The 14,901-nt window shown below is 41.4% G+C and overlaps 2 pseudogenes; both read left to right on the top strand.

Moving 5' to 3' along the window:
• The first annotated feature begins 1,541 nt into the window (after positions 1-1,541).
• On the top strand, positions 1,542-8,376 carry LOC149975642 (asporin-like; annotated as a pseudogene).
• A 750-nt stretch (positions 8,377-9,126) lies between these two features.
• On the top strand, positions 9,127-10,994 carry LOC110496895 (toll-like receptor 13; annotated as a pseudogene).
• Positions 10,995-14,901: the final 3,907 nt, after the last annotated feature.

The raw sequence follows: 14,901 nt of genomic DNA, 5'->3' as shown, positions 1-14,901 counted from the left end.
TAGAACATGGTCCTCTGTAGTTCAGTTAGTAGAACATGGTCCTCTGTAGTTAGTAGAACATGGTTCTCTGTAGTTCAGTTAGTAGAACATGGTCCTCTGTAGTTAGTAGAACATGGTCCTCTGTAGTTCAATTAGTAGAACATGGTCCTCTGTAGTTCAGTTAGTAGAACATGGTCCTCTTTAGTTCAGTTAGTAGAACATGGTCCTCTGTAGTTCAGTTAGTAGAACATGGTCCTCTGTAGTTAGTAGAACATGGTTCTCTGTAGTTCAGTTAGTAGAACATGGTCCTCTGTAGTTCAGTTAGTAGAACATGGTCCTCTGTAGTTAGTAGAACATGGTCCTCTGTAGTTAGTAGAATATGGTCCTCTGTAGTTCAGTTAGTAGAATATGGTCCTCTGTAGTTCAATTAGTAGAATATGGTCCTCTGTAGTTCAGTTAGTAGACCATGGTCCTCTGTATTTCAGTTAGTAGAACATGGTCCTCTGTAGTTCAGTTAGTAGAACATGGTTCTCTGTAGTTCAGTTAGTAGAACATGGTCCTCTGTAGTTCAGTTAGTAGAACATGGTCCTCTGTAGCTCAGTTGGTAGAGAATGGCTCTTGCAATGCCAGGATAGTGTGTTGATTCCGGGGACCACCCGTACATAAAATATATGCACAAATGACAATAGATATTGACAAAACTGATGTATGTCATCTGATAAATGACATATGTATAAAAATATAGCGTATTTTTACTCACAACCATCATTAGAAAACCGTCACCTTCAGTGACTGTTTTCTCCTTCTATCAATGAGTTGTGTTCTATCACCTTACAATGAACGTTGTTCTATCACCTTACAATGAACGTTGTTCTGTCACCTTAAAATGAACGTTGTTCTATCACCTTACAATGAACGTTGTTCTATCACCTTACAATGAACGTTGTTATGTCACCTTATAATGAACGTTGTTCTATCACCTTACAATGAACGTTGTTCTATCACCTTACAATGAACGTTGTTCTGTCACCTTATAATGAACGTTGTTCTGTCACCTTACAATGAACGTTGTTCTATCACCTTACAATGAACGTTGTTCTGTCACCTTAAAATGAACGTTGTTCTATCACCTTACAATGAACGTTGTTCTATCACCTTACAATGAACTTTGTTCTATCACCTTACAATGAACGTTGTTATGTCACCTTAAAATGAACGTTGTTCTATCACCTTACAATGAACGTTGTTCTATCACCTTACAATGAACGTTGTTCTGTCACCTTACAATGAACGTTGTTCTATCACCTTATAATGAACGTTGTTCTATCACCTTACAATGAACGTTGTTCTGTCACCTTATAATGAACGTTGTTCTATCACCTTACAATGAACGTTGTTCTATCACCTTACAATGAACGTTGTTCTATCACCTTACAATGAACAGTGAGAGTCAAGGATGCTTGCTTGGCCCCCGTACACTGTTTTGCATATTAATTTTACTTTTGCACATTAGGTAAGTGACTGTACTTATCTAAATGAATGCCTCTGTGTAGAGTCCCCTCATGCCAGGCATGTGTCCCTACTGCTTCATCATTGTAGGATATATGGGGGGAGAGTCGGCTCAAGGGATTGGAGGTAATATCGCATGGTTATAGTTAATGTAGTTTTTCTTCTGTGTACACCAGCTGTTTGGCCTCCCAAATGGCAACCTACAGTATTCCCTATATAGTACACTAGTTTTGACCAGGGCCCACAGTGATCAGAACCCTAAGCAGTACACCATGTAGAGAATAGGGTGCCATTTGGGATTGTAGGGTCGTCGCTCTGACTAAAGACCAAGGCCAATTCCAAGTGTCTGGCAGTTGGCAGACCGTACCCGATACACATCTACTCGCCGATCGGCATGACAACGGTAGAGATGAAAAATACCCTGGCACATCCCAGCCTCTTCCCCTTTCCCAGCACACAAGATAACACTCCAGAGGGCCCTTAAAAGGCAGAACATCCACTTATAAATGTTCTATCCAGGACAGGATGGCACCGTGACAGCGGGTGCCCGCCAAATGGCTCTCGCTCTCTGCTCTTAAAGGACAGAATCCAGACTAGTCATGTGGAATCAGGAGGACATTCTTGTTAACACCAATAACCTTTATGTAAGGATCTGGGCACAAAAAGTGTACTGATGCACACGATGATCATTCTGCGCTGTAGAAATGTTAAATTGTGTATTCTCCCCCCCGTTGTGATTAACTTCTCTCTTTAAAGGAGAACAGGAGAACATGTCATGTTTTGCACACTATATATATCTACAAAAGTATTTGGACACCGCTTCAAATTAGTGGATTTTTTTATATTTTCAGCCACACCCGTTGCCGACAGGTGTATAAAATCGAGCACACAGCCATGCAATCTCCATAGACAAACATTGGCAGTAAAATGACCTTACTGAAGATCTCAGTGACTTTCAATGCGCCACCTTTCCAGCATGTCAGTTCTGTCAAACTTCTTCTCTTCTGGAGCTTCCCCGGTCAACTGTAGGTGCTGTTATTGTGAAGTGGAAACATCTAGGAGCAACAGCGGCTCAGCCCTGAAGTGGTAGGCCACACAAGCTCACAGAACGGAACCACCAAGTGCTGAAGCACGTAGCACGTAAAAATCATCTGTCCTTGGTTGAAACACTCGCTACCAAGTTCCAAACTGCCTCTAGAAGCAACGTCAGCACAAGAACTGTTCGTTTCCATGGCACCGGGCAGTCATACACAAGCCTAATATCACCATGTGCAATGCCAAGCGTTGGCTGGAGTGGTGCAAAGATTGTTGCCATTGGACTCTGGAGCAGTGGAAACGCATTCTCTGGAGTGATGAATCACGCTTCACCATCTGGCAGTCCGGTGGATGAATCTGGGTTTGGCGGATACAAGGAGACCACTACCTATATTATAACCTATAATATTACTATCTCTGAGATTTTGAATCTGACTTATAATTGCGACAGGTATAATTGTGACAGGTATAATTGCGACAGGTATAACTGTGACAGGTATAATTGCGACAGGTATAATTGCGACAGGTATAATTGCGACAGGTATAATTCAGGTATAATTGCGACAGGTATAACTGTGACAGGTATAATTCAGGTATAATTCAGGTATAATTGCGACAGGTATAATTGTGACAGGTATAATTGCGACAGGTATAATTGCGACAGGTATAATTGCGACAGGTATAATTGCAACAGGTATAATTGCGACAGGTATAATTGCGACAGGTATAATTCAGGTATAATTGCGACAGGTATAACTGTGACAGGTATAATTCAGGTATAATTCAGGTATAATTGCGACAGGTATAATTCAGGTATAATTCAGGTATAATTGCGACAGGTATAATTCAGGTATAATTCAGGTATAATTGCGACAGGTATAATTCAGGTATAATTGCGACAGGTATAATTGCGACAGGTATAATTGTGACAGGTATAATTGCGACAGGTATAATTGCGACAGGTATAATTGCGACAGGTATAATTCAGGTATAATTGCGACAGGTATAATTCAGGTATAATTGCGACAGGTATAATTGCGACAGGTATAATTGCGACAGGTATAATTGCGACAGGTATAATTGCGACAGGTATAATTGTGACAGGTATAATTGCGACAGGTATAACTGTGACAGGTATAATTCAGGTATAATTCAGGTATAATTGTGACAGGTATAATTGCGACAGGTATAATTGCGACAGGTATAATTCAGGTATAATTGTGACAGGTATAATTGTGACAGGTATAATTGCGACAGGTATAATTGTGACAGGTATAATTGCGACAGGTATAATTGCGACAGGTATAATTGCGACAGGTATAATTGCGACAGGTATAATTGCGACAGGTATAATTCAGGTATAATTGTGACAGGTATAATTGCGACAGGTATAATTGCGACAGGTATAATTGCGACAGGTATAACTGTGACAGGTATAACTGTGACAGGTATAATTGCGACAGGTATAATTGTGACAGGTATAATTGCGACAGGTATAATTGCGACAGGTATAATTCAGGTATAATTGTGACAGGTATAATTGCGACAGGTATAATTGCGACAGGTATAATTGTGACAGGTATAATTGCGACAGGTATAATTGCGACAGGTATAATTGCGACAGGTATAATTGCGACAGGTATAATTGCGACAGGTATAATTGCGACAGGTATAATTGCGACAGGTATAATTGCGACAGGTATAATTCAGGTATAATTGCGACAGGTATAATTGTGACAGGTATAATTGCGACAGGTATAATTCAGGTATAATTGCGACAGGTATAATTGCGACAGGTATAATTGCGACAGGTATAATTGTGACAGGTATAATTGCGACAGGTATAACTGTGACAGGTATAATTGCGACAGGTATAATTGCGACAGGTATAATTGCGACAGGTATAATTCAGGTATAATTGCGACAGGTATAACTGTGACAGGTATAATTCAGGTATAATTCAGGTATAATTGCGACAGGTATAATTGTGACAGGTATAATTGCGACAGGTATAATTCAGGTATAATTGCGACAGGTATAATTGCGACAGGTATAATTGTGACAGGTATAATTGCGACAGGTATAATTGCGACAGGTATAATTGCGACAGGTATAATTCAGGTATAATTGCGACAGGTATAATTCAGGTATAATTGCGACAGGTATAATTGCGACAGGTATAATTGTGACAGGTATAATTGCGACAGGTATAATTGCGACAGGTATAATTGCGACAGGTATAATTCAGGTATAATTGCGACAGGTATAATTCAGGTATAATTGCGACAGGTATAATTGCGACAGGTATAATTGCGACAGGTATAATTGCGACAGGTATAATTGCGACAGGTATAATTGTGACAGGTATAATTGCGACAGGTATAACTGTGACAGGTATAATTCAGGTATAATTCAGGTATAATTGTGACAGGTATAATTGCGACAGGTATAATTGCGACAGGTATAATTCAGGTATAATTGTGACAGGTATAATTGTGACAGGTATAATTGCGACAGGTATAATTGTGACAGGTATAATTGCGACAGGTATAATTGCGACAGGTATAATTGCGACAGGTATAATTGCGACAGGTATAATTGCGACAGGTATAATTGCGACAGGTATAATTCAGGTATAATTGTGACAGGTATAATTGCGACAGGTATAATTGCGACAAGTATAATTGCGACAGGTATAATTGTGACAGGTATAATTGCGACAGGTATAATTGCGACAGGTATAATTGCGACAGGTATAATTGCGACAGGTATAATTGCGACAGGTATAATTGCGACAGGTATAATTGTGACAGGTATAATTGCGACAGGTATAATTCAGGTATAATTGCGACAGGTATAATTGCGACAGGTATAATTCAGGTATAATTGCGACAGGTATAATTCAGGTATAATTGCGACAGGTATAATTGCGACAGGTATAATTGCGACAGGTATAATTCAGGTATAATTGCGACAGGTATAATTGTGACAGGTATAATTGCGACAGGTATAATTCCGGTATAATTGCGACAGGTATAATTGTGACAGGTATAATTCAGGTATAATTGCGACAGGTATAATTGTGACAGGTATAATTGCGACAGGTATAACTGTGACAGGTATAATTGCGACAGGTATAATTGCAACAGGTATAATTGCGACAGGTACAATTCAGGTATAATTGCGACAGGTATAACTGTGACAGGTATAATTCAGGTATAATTCAGGTATAATTGCGACAGGTATAATTGTGACAGGTATAATTGCGACAGGTATAATTCAGGTATAATTGCGACAGGTATAATTGCGACAGGTATAATTGTGACAGGTATAATTGCGACAGGTATAATTGCGACAGGCATAATTGCGACAGGTATAATTCAGGTATAATTGCGACAGGTATAATTCAGGTATAATTGCGACAGGTATAATTGCGACAGGTATAATTGTGACAGGTATAATTGCGACAGGTATAATTGCGACAGGTATAATTGCGACAGGTATAATTCAGGTATAATTGCGACAGGTATAATTCAGGTATAATTGCGACAGGTATAATTGCGACAGGTATAATTGCGACAGGTATAATTGCGACAGGTATAATTGTGACAGGTATAATTGCGACAGGTATAACTGTGACAGGTATAATTCAGGTATAATTCAGGTATAATTGTGACAGGTATAATTGCGACAGGTATAATTGCGACAGGTATAATTCAGGTATAATTGTGACAGGTATAATTGTGACAGGTATAATTGCGACAGGTATAATTGTGACAGGTATAATTGCGACAGGTATAATTGCGACAGGTATAATTGCGACAGGTATAATTGCGACAGGTATAATTGCGACAGGTATAATTGTGACAGGTATAATTGCGACAGGTATAATTGCGACAGGTATAATTCAGGTATAATTGTGACAGGTATAATTGCGACAGGTATAATTGCGACAGGTATAATTGTGACAGGTATAATTGCGACAGGTATAATTGTGACAGGTATAATTGCGACAGGTATAATTGCGACAGGTATAATTGCGACAGGTATAATTGCGACAGGTATAATTGCGACAGGTATAATTGTGACAGGTATAATTCAGGTATAATTGCGACAGGTATAATTCAGGTATAATTGCGACAGGTATAATTCAGGTATAATTGCGACAGGTATAATTGCGACAGGTATAATTGTGACAGGTATAATTGCGACAGGTATAATTGCGACAGGTATAATTCAGGTATAATTGCGACAGGTATAATTGCGACAGGTATAATTCAGGTATAATTGCGACAGGTATAATTGCGACAGGTATAATTCAGGTATAATTGCGACAGGTATAATTGTGACAGGTATAATTGCGACAGGTATAATTCAGGTATAATTGTGACAGGTATAATTGTGACAGGTATAATTGTGACAGGTATAATTCAGGTATAATTCAGGTATAATTGTGACAGGTATAATTGCGACAGGTATAATTGCGACAGGTATAATTCAGGTATAATTGCGACAGGTATAATTGTGACAGGTATAATTGCGACAGGTATAATTCAGGTATAATTGCGACAGGTATAATTGTGACAGGTATAATTCAGTTATAATTGTGACAGGTATAATTGTGACAGGTATAATTGCGACAGGTATAATTCAGGTATAATTGCGACAGGTATAATTGTGACAGGTATAATTGCGACAGGTATAATTCAGGTATAATTGCGACAGGTATAATTGTGACAGGTATAATTGCGACAGGTATAATTCAGGTATAATTGCGACAGGTATAATTGTGACAGGTATAATTCAGGTATAATTCAGGTATAATTGCGACAGGTATAATTGCGACAGGTATAATTGCGACAGGTATAATTCAGGTATAATTGCGACAGGTATAATTGTGACAGGTATAATTGCGACAGGTATAATTCAGGTATAATTGCGACAGGTATAATTGCGACAGGTATAATTGCGACAGGTATAATTCAGGTATAATTGTGACAGGTATAATTGCGACAGGTATAATTGCGACAGGTATAATTGCGACAGGTAGTGCTTGATGTGTCTGAGAATCCGTTGGACATCTCCGTCGTCACAGGAAGTGTTTTTCCAAACCTTCAGAAGTTAAACTTAGCCTACTGTGGCCGTAAACTTAGCCTACCGTGGCCGTAAACTTAGCCTACTGTGGCCGTAAACTTAGCCTACTGTGGCCGTAAACTTAGCCTACTGTGGCCGTAAACTTAGCCTACTGTGGCCGTAATGGAAGCGTGCAATGGGATGTGGCAGACAGGTCTTTTCTGAGGAACGTGTCGAGTCTTGACATGAGTAGTTTCCACATGTCTCTGGAGGTTATGAGCATGTTGCTGCGGAGCTTCGACTCCCTGTTAGAATCTCTGACACGTTCTCATTTCGGAATAGAGACGTCTGCCTATACAAAAGTCCTCGCCAATATTGCCTGCCACATACCTACGTTGAGAATACTCCAATTTAGATATAACAACATCAGTTTTGTTTCTGAGGAACTCCCGCAGTCCTGCACCCAGATGACAGATCTGGGAATGCAATATAAATAATATGATTGATCTGTCTGACTCTTCATTCTGGCAAATGAAGCAGCTGCGAAATCTGGAATTGGGACACAACATGCTTTCACCTGTGCTAAAAGCCACAAGCAATCTCCCCACTTGGGATGTCCTGGATCTCAGCTTCAATAGAATCAATCAACTAGAATGCTCAGATTTCGCCAATAAAACTGGACTCACACAACTCTTCCTTCACAAAAACAAAATCCCTCAATTTGAAAGCTGTGTTTTCCACACATACTTATCATATGCATATACTATATTCCTGGCATGAGTAGCAGGACTTTGAAATGTTGCGCGATTTTTAACAAAAAGCTGCGAAAATTCGCATCATCCATAACAGGTTAAAGGTCCTAAACATTGGAACAAACCAAATGCTGGCCTTGAGTGATGCTTTCAAGAATGGTTTTCAAAAACTAGAGATCTTGGATTTGCGAGGCAATAAACTAAGTTCTGTCAGAAAAAAAGACTTTAACAGCTTACAATCACTCAAGGAATTGCTTTTATTCAAAAAATGAAATTAGCAGCTTTAGAAGATGTCGGCATTTGAGGTGATGGTCAACCTTTAGAAGCCTTACTCTTTCAGCAAATATAATCAGTCAAACTGAAACTAGAGCCCGGGTGTTCAGAGGACGAACACGCTTAACCAGCCTCAGTATTTCTTCCAATCAGTCAAACTGAAACTAGAGCCCGGGTGTTCAGAGGACGAACACGCTTAACCAGCCTCAGTATTTCTTCCAATCAGTCAAACTGAAACCAGAGCCCGGGTGTTCAGAGGACGAACACGCTTAACCAGCCTCAGTATTTCTTCCAATCAGTCAAACTGAAACCAGAGCCCGGGTGTTCAGAGGACGAACACGCTTAACCAGCCTCAGTATTTCTTCCAATCATATCAAACATGAAACACATGATAAACTCAACCCTCCACCCTTCTATCACCTGACATCACTCAAGATTCTATATGTCTTCAGCCAACGGATGGATAATAAAACCATCAAACTTTCTTGAGGGTCTGGAATGTTTATCAGAATTCAGGGCAGGGTATCTGAATATTAAGTCTCTGCACTCAGACACATTCATTCACACCCTCCAATTGAGGTACCTTGACATCAGCAATAATGTGTTCTCACTCCAGAGCTGTTTCTCCAATGCCAAAAATCAGCAGACTATATCTGTCCAAATCTCAACTTCAGTCTTTTAGATTTCCTCATACTAGCCAATCTATCTCAAGTTGCATTTCTGCTGTTGGAAAACAACCAGATTAGAGAGATCAATGAGACATTGACACGTTCTCTCCCTGCCTTAACGTCCTTGAAAATGAATAATAACCCTTTCATATGTGACTGTAGAAATGGTTCATCCAGTGGGTGTCGGACAATAAACCAAACACAAGTTGGTGAAGCCCATGACTATAACTGCAGCCATCCAGACCATCTGAGGGGCACTAAACTGTTGGACCTTGACACCCGTCCGTGTTCAGTAGACGTAGGCTTCTTCTACTTCCTGTCCACCACTTCTCTGGTCCTCCTCACCCTGCTGGGGTCCATCATCTACCTTCTCCTGAGACGGCAAGTTGTCTATTCCTTCTTCTTCTTCTTCGTGGCATTTCTCTACGACACCAAGCGGAGGAACAGGCGTGCAGCTTATCAGTATGATGCCTTCGTCTCCTACAACACCCACGATGAGCCCTGGGTCCCGAGGGAGCTTCTGCCAGAGCTGGAGGCGCAGCAGGGCTGGAAGCTGTGTCTGCAACACCGGGACTTCACCGGGACTTCCAGCCAGGCAAACCCATCATAGAAAACATCACAGATGCCATCTACGGGAGCCGCAAAACCATCTGTGTGATCAGCCGTCACTGTCTGGAGAGTGAGTGGTGCTCCAGAGAGATACAGGTGGCCAGGTGGGTCTAACTACAGTTATAAGAATATTTTTACGATAAAGGGGATGAAGGACTAAAAACTAGAGTACTAATTTCCGTTAAACAGCTGTTTAGAAACTGTGGAATGTCAGTCCTGAACTCAGTGCTACGTGTGCTACGTGTGCTACGTTCTGTACATTGAGTCTGGAGCAGGATACTTGTTATTTGGCCATCGGTCCAGTTGTACTGCAAGGACTAAACCCCAGGCTAGGGTGGGGGGGTTATAAAATGGTATCCTGTCCCTTTGTTCTGTAGGGAATAGCTGAGGACAGGGGAGACTGAATATCTACCTCCCAACATGTATGATTTATCCTTCTCAAATAAATCTATTTTTCTCCCCCTGATTTGCTCTGGAGTTTGTGTTATTGAAGAGTAACATCAACTGCTAACACAGTACACATAAACACACATATACTGTACTTCATAAAGACTTTCTACTTTACTCTCCAGCTTCCGTCTGTTTGACGAGCAGAAGGATGTGTTGATCCTGGTGTTTCTGGAGGAGATCGCAGACCAGCAGCTCTCTCCCTACCACCGCATGAGGAGGCTGCTGAAGAGACAAACCTACCTCAGCTGGCCCAGAGCTGGGGAGTACACCGGGGTCTTCTGGCAGAAACTACGGGTGGCTCTGGAGACCAGGGACTGCCCTGCTGAGCAGAACCCAATCCTCACTGGGGTGGAGAGATGGTGACAGAAATAAACTAAATGTACTAACCTTTAACCTATATGTTCATCAGACATGTTATGATATAAACATGAGTGAACGTTATTCACAAATACTAATGCATCTTATATAATTAGAAATTCAGCTAATTTACTTGCGTATAGTTACATGCCTACCCAGCTAGAAAAATATTGAACCAAATGTGAAGTGGGCCAATGACTGCAGATGTGTTGCTATTATAAGTTGGCTCTCAGGGTAATTTTTTATTAACTTGCTTAGCTTTGCCTAATATCATTGGTGTTTTTTCTTCTTCGAGTAAGATAAAAATGTACAATTATTATGACAAATAGTGTTCTACCTTATTTTTTTGTTGTTAAATTTGTCAAAATCCTTTTGACTCGTAATGTTTATGATGAATACAAGTTTATAATAGTCACACCTTTGTCAGTTATGCTTCAGTTGAACTAGCATCCCAGCTAGATAATGCTAGCTACCTGACAAGCTAATGAAGATAACTATTGCTAGGTTGCTGACAAGCTAATGAGGATAACTATTGCTAGCTAGCTGACAAGCTAATGAAGATAACTATTGCTAGGTTGCTAACAAGCTAATGAGGATAACTATTGCTAGCTAGCTGACAAGCTAATGAAGATAACTATTGCTAGCTGACAAGCTAATGAAGATAACTATTGCTAGGTTGCTGACAAGCTAATGAGGATAACTATTGCTAGCTAGCTGACAAGCTAATGAAGATAACTATTGCTAGCTAGCTGACAAGCTAATGAAGCAAAACACTCAGATGAAGATAACTAACTTAGCTAGCTGGTTAGTTTGCTAGATTCAATTCACATGATGATCTTGATATAATTTTAGCTACACACACTATCCTTACAGACTCTGTAATAAACAGTGGGGCTTGAACCACCAATGATTACAAGGCAAGCAGGATGATGCAGACCTCCAAGAGCTGTAGTACAGAGTGCGCTTACACACAACAGGGCTCCTTCTGACGTCGCAATTCCAGGGTGTAGAGTGGCAAATCCACCACTAGAGGGCGCGCCATCTCCATAAATGTCAGTGAGTGTACAAAAACATTAGGAACACCATCCAATATTGAGTTACAACTCCTTTTGCCCTCAGAACAGATCCAATATGCCGGGGGCATGGACTCTACACGGTGACAGAAGTGCTCCACAGGGATGCTTGCCCATATTGACTCCAATGCTTCCCACAGTTATATCCAGGTGGCTGGTAGACCATTCTTGATACACAAGAGGAAACTGTTGAGCATGAAAAACCCAGCAGCGTTGCAGTTCTTGAGTTACTCAAGACGGTTGCCATGCCACCCACTACCATATCCCGTTCAAAGGCACATCGTTTGTCTTGCCCATTGACCCCCTGAACGTCACACATACACAATCCATGTCTCAATTGTCTCAAGGCTTTCAAAGCCTTCTTTAACCTGTCTCCTCCCCTTCATCTACACTGTTAAAGTGGATTTAACAAGTGACATAAACAAGGGATCATAGATTTCACCTGGATTCACCTTGGTCAGTCTATGTCATGGAAGGAGCAGGTGTTCCTAATTTTTTGTACACCCAGTGTATAACGTCAAGAGAACCTGTCTGATATGGAAATTTAACCACAAGTACAATGATTATAGACTTCTGACATGCTGTGAACACTGTATGTGGTGTTGCCTGCGGGCGATGTTGAAATACTCTCAGGAACTGTAGCTACAGCCTGAGGTTCCTTCTACTCAGCCACCTGCACAAAAACGGAGATATACAGTTTCCCTGAGGGAAAACGTGTGTTAAGTATTTCAATGACATTGTATTCTATTGCGTGAAACACTGATTAGTGTTGGGTCACATTTGGATAAGGAGCATTAGGGATGATATCACTAAACTGTTGAATAAACACTGTCAGAGCTGTGTTGTTGAATTAACACTGTCAGAGCTGTGTTGTTGAATAAACACTGTCAGAGCTGTGTTGTTGTATTAACACTGTCAGAGCTGTGTTGTTGAATTAACACTGTCAGAGCTGTGTTGTTGAATTAACACTGTCAGAGCTGTGTTGTTGAATAAACACTGTCAGAGCTGTGTTGTTGAATTAACACTGTCAGAGCTGTGTTGTTGAATTAACACTGTCAGAGCTGTGTTGTTGAATAACACTGTCAGAGCTGTGTTGTTGAATTAACACTGTCAGAGCTGTGTTGTTGAATTAACACTGTCAGAGCTGTGTTGTTGAATAAACACTGTCAGAGCTGTGTTGTTGAATTAACACTGTCAGAGCTGTGTTGTTGAATTAACACTGTCAGAGCTGTGTTGTTGAATTAACACTGTCAGAGCTGTGTTGTTGAATTAACACTGTCAGAGCTGTGTTGTTGAATAACACTGTCAGAGCTGTGTTGTTGAATTAACACTGTCAGAGCTGTGTTGTTGAATTAACACTGTCAGAGCTGTGTTGTTGAATTAACACTGTCATAGCTGTGTTGTTGAATAAACACTGTCAGAGCTGTGTTGTTGAATTAACACTGTCAGAAGTTAGAGGAAGATTATCAGGGACTCCCAGCCACCCGAGCCATGGCCTGTTCTCCCCGCTTCCTTCACCCAGAGCATCATGGCAGACTGGCCAATAGCTTTTTACCCCGAGACCATAAGGCTGCTGAATAGCCACTAGACGGCTACCTGCTTCCCCCCCCCCCCCCACTCCCAATGGACATTTATCAATGGTACAGCGTAAATATGTATAAAGGATTCTTTATTTTTATTCAATTTTTTACGTTTCATTCATCTCTCACTCCCTCCCCCCTCCCTGCTGCTCCCCCTATGGACATTCCCTAATGGACTCTTACCCCCCACCCCCTCCCTGCTGCTCCCCCTATGGACATTCCCTAATGGACTATTAACCCCCCCCCCCCCCTCTATCTATCTATCTAACTAACTAACTATCAATCTATCTAACTATCTATCGATCTATCTAACTAACTAACTATATATCTCAAATCAAATTTATTTATATAGCCCTTCTTACATCAGCTGATATCTCAAAGTGCTGTACAGAAACCCAGCCTAAAACCCCAAACAGCAAGCAATGCAGGTGTAGAAGCACGGTGGCTAGGAAAAACTCCCTAGAAAGGAAAAACCTAGGAAGAAACCTAGAGAGGAACCAGGCTCTGAGGGGTGGCCAGTCCTCTTCTGGCTGTGCCGGGTGGAGATTATAACAGAACATGACCAAGATGTTCAATGTTCATAAATGACCAGCATGGTCAAATAATAATAATCACAGTAGTTGTCGAGAGTGCAGCAAGTCAGCACCTCAGGAGTAAATGTCAGTTGGCTTTTCATAGCCGATCATTAAGAGTATCTCTACCGCTCCTGCTGTCTCTAGAGAGTTGAAAAGAGCAGGTCTGGGACAGGTAGCACGTCCGGTGAACAGGTCAGGGTTCCATAGCCGCAGGCAGAACAGTTGAAACTGGAGCAGCAGCACGGCCAGGTGGACTGGGGACAGCAAGGAGTCATCATGCCAGGTAGTCCTGAGGCATGGTCCTAGGGCTCAGGTCCACCGAGAGAGAGAAAGAAAGAGGGAAAGAGAGAAAGAATTAGAGAGAGCATACTTAAATTCACACAGGACACTGGATAAGACAGGAGAAGTACTCCAGATATAACAAACTGACCATTGCCCCCTGACACATAAACTACTGCAGCATAAATATTGGAGGCTGAGACAGGAGGGGTCAGGAGACACTGTGGCCCCGTCCGATGATACCCCCGGACAGGGTCAAACAGGAAGGATATAACCCCACCCACTTTGCCAAAGCACAGCCCCCACAACACTAGAGGGATATCTTCAACCCCCAACTTACCATCCTGAGACAAGGCCGAATATAGCCCACAAAGATCTCCGCCACGGCACAACCCAAGGGGTGGCGCCAACCCAGACAGGAAGATCACATCACTGACTCAACCCACTCAAGTGACGCACCCCTCCTAGGGACGGCATGAAAGAGCAGTAAGCCAGTGACTCAGCCCCTGTTATAGGGTTAGAGGCAGAGAATCCTAGTGGAGAGAGGGGAACCGGCCAGGAAGAGACAGCAATGGCTCCAGAGCCTTTCCGTTCACCTTCACACTTCTGGGCCAGACTACACTCAATCATATGACCCACTGAAGAGATGAGTCTTCAGTAAAGACTTAAAGGTTGAGACAGAGTCTCCA

This window comes from Oncorhynchus mykiss, chromosome 18 (assembly GCF_057628025.1).
Source record: "Oncorhynchus mykiss isolate SJ-2025 chromosome 18, ASM5762802v1, whole genome shotgun sequence".
Lineage (NCBI taxonomy): Eukaryota > Metazoa > Chordata > Actinopteri > Salmoniformes > Salmonidae > Oncorhynchus > Oncorhynchus mykiss.
The sequence above is the reverse complement of the archived record's forward strand: the minus strand, read 5'-3'. Positions and strand labels throughout refer to the sequence as shown.